Source organism: Phoenix dactylifera, chromosome 16 (genome assembly GCF_009389715.1).
Source record: "Phoenix dactylifera cultivar Barhee BC4 chromosome 16, palm_55x_up_171113_PBpolish2nd_filt_p, whole genome shotgun sequence".
NCBI classification, from domain to species: domain Eukaryota; kingdom Viridiplantae; phylum Streptophyta; class Magnoliopsida; order Arecales; family Arecaceae; genus Phoenix; species Phoenix dactylifera.
The window spans coordinates 13,358,429-13,364,938 of record NC_052407.1 but is presented as its reverse complement, the minus strand read 5'-3'; the positions used below and the strand labels follow the sequence as shown (position 1 = coordinate 13,364,938).

The 6,510-nt window shown below is 38.9% G+C and overlaps 1 non-coding gene across 1 annotated transcript; it reads left to right on the top strand.

Moving 5' to 3' along the window:
- The first annotated feature begins 4,219 nt into the window (after positions 1-4,219).
- On the top strand, positions 4,220-4,326 carry LOC120104145. Its single transcript, XR_005506598.1, has one exon. It is a non-coding gene; the product is annotated as a small nucleolar RNA R71 (small nucleolar RNA).
- The last annotated feature ends 2,184 nt before the right edge of the window (positions 4,327-6,510 follow it).

Genomic DNA, 6,510 nt, shown 5'->3' with positions numbered 1-6,510 from the left:
TCTCTTGGAATGTGGTTTTCATTACTCCCTCTTTCGCTTGAAAACTTGCCTACACTCTATTACATCTTTTCTACCTATTTTTCCTACTTTTTTGTTTTTTTAACCTTCAGCGAAAAAGAAAGAAATTGGCTCGCTACCGACGGTGCTTTCTCGGGCTAACCTTCTTTCTATTTGTTGGTGGGACATTTCCACAAGATCCTTGCCCCTGTCTTTGTCATCAGCAAAGGTAGCTCTCTCAGAAGTACTCATTTTTGATGCTTCAGCTTGAGAATTAGAATCGATGGGATCATTTCTTCCGGATAGGTCGGGTTCGGTACTATCTTTCCTTAGGACTTGTTCCCTACTTATAGCTCTTCCACCTGCTTTTAGCCCTTCCCTTACACCAAGTTCGAGCGAGTCCATGGAGTTTTTTTCGGCTTTTGAGTCAGGAAATCGCTCCACTTTCGGGCAAGTCAAGTTAGGGACGCTCGTCAGTAGAGCTTTCAGTTTGCTTTCCTTCCGGCTAGTGGGCTCGTTCCTCTAGGGCTATCGGTTCATAAGGAAAGCTACTCGCTACCGGACCGAGAGAAAGAAAGGACGGGGGGCGACCATTTATCGACTCCCGGAAAGCGAATCTCAGCCCCCCCATGCCGTGACTTTGACTTTGAGTATGATGAATGAGTGGAAAGATCTTTTATAGAAGTTCCCTGTCCGATCCAACCAATGAGTTCGTATCGAAAATATATCCCTTCTGCACTACAAACGAAACGAAGGGTGCCGTTACAACACAAGAACCAGACAAAAATGGAGTATGCTTACTTACCAAACTGCGCTCCACCTTATAATCTAAAAAACCGCTCTTCTCGTTCATTTTAGAGGCCTTGTAGGCGAAACCGCATAGAGATAGCTTCACTGAAGACAGGAATAGCTAAACTAACTACTACTGACTGACTATTCCTATACCGATTTTTGACCGATTTGATTATAGACCTACCCCGGACCGAGGGCCGCTCTACCAGCTCTGATTTCACCACCGGGTATAGTAGATGACAAAATCGAGAAAACCTGAAAGTCAGATTCTCGACTTCAACCATCCACAACCATCCACTTTTGTCCTCCTTTGTAAAAAAAAGGAGATAATCTTCCATTTTTTTCCATTTTTGACAAATGTTCATGGCATGGAATGCCGTACCGGTCCGTACCGGCCGGTACGGGCCGGTACGTACCGGTCCGGCCGTGGACCGGTACCGGAACGGATAAAAAACCGGTATTTCCGGTTTTTTATCCGAACCGGCCGGTTCGGAGCCCGTACCGGCCGGTTCGCACCGGTACGATTTTTTTTTTTTTTAGAACCACAGCGCCGCGCGCTGTGGTTTTGAAACCACCGCGTACCGGCCGGTACGGGACCGGTACCAGCCGGTACGTACCGGACCGGACCGGTACCATACCAGTCCGGCCGGCCACCGGTACGCCGACCCGGTACCGGTACGGCGGACCCTGGTTCATGGTCTTTTTTATTCCCCTATGTTGCCCGTGTGAAAAGAAAGAAGAGAAATTGGGCCAACAACTGATGTAGTTTCTACTTCCGTGACTCTCTATGCCACTGCCACTATCTCTGTCCCACAGTTTTCAAAAGAGGAGCCGAAAACCGAAAAATCATCCATGAAGATTTCTAAAAAGTGCTCAACCATGTCAGAGAAAATACTGAGCATGCATCTTTGGAAGGTTGCAGGAGCATTACATAACCCAAATGGCATTCTCTTATAAGCAAATGTGCCAAAAGGACATGTAAAAGTGGTCTTTTCCTGATCTTCAAGATCAATTGCAATTTGGTTATAACCGAAATAGCCATCTAGGAAGCAATAATATTTATGACCTGCCAACCTTTCTAAGATTTGATCAATAAAAGGTAGAGGAAAGTGATCCTTCCTAGTGACAGAATTAAGTTTCCTATAGTCAATGCATACACGCCAACTAGTGGGGACCCTAGTTGGAACTAATTCATTGTTGGCATTTTTGACTACAGTAACACCAGATTTTTTCGGGACCACTTGGGTTGGACTTACCCATTTACTATCTAAAATTGGGTAAATCATTCCCGCATCCAGAAGTTTCTGCCCTAAGCACATCCTTCATGTTTGGGTTCAATCGACGTTGAGGTTGACAAGAAGGTTTGGCATCAGCTTCTAGGTGGATTCTATGAGTGCAAATTGAGGGACTAATTCCCTTGATATCAGCAATTGTCCACCCTATTGCTCCCTTATGCTCTTTGAGAATTTCTAACAATTTTAATTCTTGACTTTGTTCGAGTTGGGATGATATGATCACAAGAAAAGTCTCTTCTTGACCAAGGTATGCGTACTTGAGCTCAGATGGCAAAGGTTTTAGCTCAAGTTTAGGTGCTTGAATACTAGATGGTAGAGGACTATTGTTGCGTAGGAGCAATTCTTCAAAACGAGATTTTCACCTATCTGTATCCAACAAAGGAGCTGAATCTAATATAGCACTGATTTCTCTAAAGTTTTGGTTTATCTCTGTATTTCCAAAATGAGTTAGGCATGTTTCTAACGGATCAGAAGAAAGAGATGGGACAAGAGCATCTTCTACAATGGAGTCGATCAGATTAACTCCATGAATTTCATCATTTTCGTTGTCATTATCGGGTTGTTTGCAAATGTTAAATATATTAAAATCTATAGTCATATTTCCGAATGACATTTTCATTATTCCATTTCGACAGTTGATCAAAGCATTGGAAGTAGCTAGAAATGGGCGGCCTAAGATGACAGGTATTGGAGTGGTACAATTCATGACAGGCTGGGTATCTAATACTATGAAGTCGACTGAAAAATAGAATTTATCAATTTGGACAAGTACATCCTCGACTACTCCTCTTGGTATCTTTATAGATCGATCAGCAAGTTGGAGAGTAACCTTGGTGGGTTTTAGTTCATCAAGTCCTAATTGTTCATAAACTGAATAGGGCAGTAAGTTAACACTTGCACCTAAATCAAGAAGGGCTCGTTGTATCCTGAAGTTTCCTATGATGCAAGATATGGTAGGACAACCAGGATCTTTATACTTAGGTGGGGTACTGTGTTTGAGAATAGCACTCACCTGTTCAGTTAGAAAAGCTTTCTTTTGTACATAAAGCTTTCGCTTTATGGTTCAAAGATCTTTTAAAAATTTGGCATAAGATGGGATCTGCTTAATGGTATCTAATAAAGGAATGTTAATCTTTACTTGTTTAAAGATATCCAGAATTTCTTGGTCAGGTATTTTCTTTTTAGCTGCAAGCAAGCGCTGAGGGAATGGAGCAACTATCTTGTGATGGGGTATTGAATCATTTTGTTCATTATCATTTTTATCCTTCTTTTCAATAGATTTTTCAGGTTTGTCATCTTTTGTCGAAATTTCTTTGTTAATTCTTTTTCCGCTACGAAGGGTTGTGACAAACTTAACTTGTTCAAATTTTGGTTGGGATGAACTTGCTTCATGGACCTCATGTTGACCCTTTGGGTTAGATTGAGGTTGGGCTGGAAATGTCCCTTTTTTCCTAACATTGAGTTGAGCCTCAATTCTACCTACAGAATTTTTAAGTTCTTGGAGTGATTGCATTGTATTCTGATTTATCTGAGTCTGCCCTTGCATGAAGGTTTGCAAAATATCTTCAAGGGATTTCCTATGTGGTGGCACATAAGGAGTAGGAACAGAATTTTCTTGAGATTCATTGGCAGTGGGTCCATGTCTCCAACTAAAGTTAGGATGGTTTCGCCAATTAGGATTATATGTTTCTGGAAATGGTCTTTTATAAGTATTGGTGAAATTTGCTTGATCATGCAATACTTGAAAAGCAGGGATTGTAGGACAATCCTTGGTCACATGTGCATTACTCTCGCAAATTCCACATATACTTTCAACAATAGTTTGTGCTTTTCCTATATTGGCCTTGCTTAATTCCATGGCTTCAACCTTTCTAGTCAGATTAGCAATTTTTACATTGACATCATTATCATCTTTAATAAGATATATGCCTCCTTTTGCATTTGGTGCTATTTTAGATTTTTCATTTTTATCTGTTGTATCCCAAGCTTGTGCATTTTCTGCTAAAAGATCAAAATAATCCCAGGCTTCATTTGGTTCCTTACTCATGAATTCGCCGTTACACATCATTTCTACAAATTGTCTCATATTGGAGGACAAACCATCATAAAAGAAACTAATGACCCTCCAAATTTCATATCCATGATGTGGGCAAGCAAGCAGAAGGTCCTTAAATCTTTCCCAACACTGAAAAAATATTTCTCCATCTTTTTGTGCGAAGTTCATGATATTTCTTCTAAGTGTGTTTGTTTTATGTGTTGGGAAGAATTTCTTTAAAAATTCTCTTGTCATTTCTTGCCGGGTAGCTGTGGTCCTAGGCCTTAAGGAGTGTGACCATGACTTAGCTTTTCTCCTTTAAAGAAAAAGAAAATAACTTAAGTTTAACTACCTCTTCAGTGACATCATTGAAATGAAGTGTTGAACACACTTCATCATATTCTTTCAGATGCAAATAGGGACTTTCAGAATCAAGTCCGTGAAACTTTGGGAGTAATTGGATTATTCCTAGTTTCATGTCAAAAGCTCCCGCAGTAGTAGGAATAACCATACAGGATGGGGTACTGGTCCTAGTGGGTTGTAGATAATCACGAAGCGTTCTAATAGGTAAGTCATCTTGAAATTCATTATCTCCCTGATTACTACCATTATCTTCCATTTGATTATTTGAATTTTGAACAATTAAATTTTTCTCTTGATTCAACTCGAAATAATCTATTCGTTTTATCTCTCTCCCACAACAGCATAAACTATATATATATATATATTAATTTTTTTTTAAAAAACAAACACCCTAATACTATAAAACAAAAATTTAATTAAAATTAAACATGCATTAAAACATCACTCAACAATTTCTAAGGTTTTCCTAAAAATTCTAGACAGCTCCTAACTGGTTTGAAGAGGACACCTAAGCCTCCAATCCGGTCTAGTAACCTTAGTCGACCAGGTAAGCTCCCAGGTAAGTGGAGGGGTCACGATGCGTGTAGCAAAGGTCCCACTTAAAACCCACTTTCCTCGAACAGAAACTGTCTCCCTTCAATCACTTAGAGGGACAAAGCTTGCCTAGACATCGACCCGGGCCATAGAGCGAAATTGGTGCAACTTTCAGTGGTCTTCGTCCTATTGAGCTCGAATATCCTTAGGGGCCAACGTCTAGTTGATTTTAATTAAGCTTAGGATATTTATGCACTGGGGTGATTTTTGGGCTAAGGACGAGTGATGAAATCCCGACCTTATCTTTTTAATGGGTTCGGCCCTTAGATTTATTTTATGCAAATGCTTTATACTATATGCAACAATCAAGAAGATTTTTAATATTTTATATCATGACATTAAATTGCATTTGAATAGTTGATCAAACAAACTAGCTAAATATTTTTTTATTTTTTATTATTTTAATTAATAATTTTTTGTTTTATTTTTTTTAAACAAGAGTAAAATTCTAATCTAGGAAAAATAGAACTAATATGAACAAAACAGGAAAATTAATTAAAATGCTCATGGCCGGAGTTCGTTCACTTCGGGAATCCAAAAATGTGATCTTGATCTTCCTCGTTACTGGTCCTGCTTTGTGTCGCCCTTGAATCTGAAAAGATTTGAAATTTCAGCCGTGTTAAAGATAAAGAAAAATTGAAGAACTAGAAATTAAAAATTGAAATTTGCAGCCTTGTTCTCGTTCGCACGTTGCAAATTCCCGGCAACGGCGCCAAAAACTTGCTACGGTTTTAATCTTGCTTTTTTTAAAAAGAGAAATTAAATGTAGAATACCCCAAGTATAGGGTGTAGCAAAGTAATATTCTCGGTGAGTCCGAGGTCGAATCCACAGGGATTTGACAGTAAACAAAAACTAAAGGCTGAATAATATTCGGATTGACAAAAATATAACTAAGGCATCAGGATTCAGCCTAGCACTTCATCATGCTTTTCTTAAAATCACCTATTAATCATAATAAAATAGATTTAGTTTTATGGGCAACATTACAGTAATTCTATTTTAAACTACAGGGATTTCTAAGCATCTGTTATACCCGGAGGAAATAACAAATCAAAGAAAATATATAAGTTTGAAATAATTTCTATCAATCTACTGCACCATAAATCAAATCAAAAACATTAAAATCCCATTGATGATTAAAGGAAATACATGAAGAAAATGCTAGGCTTTTCCCTAGCCTTAGCTAAAAGAGGTTTAGCTACTCATATGACATGGAAGCATTTTTATAAAAAGGATTAGCAAAGAATAACAAAAATAAAACATAAATCCTTTTTTTTTTCCTTCCTATTCAAGAAAACAGAGTACTCTGTCCGAATGGCTCCTTCACAGGGAACTTCTCTCTCTTCCCGAATGGTTTTGAATGGAAATCCTCTACCGAATGGATGATAAATCTTGGCTCCTTCCTTCGTCGCCTCTCCCCCTTGTTCCGTCTC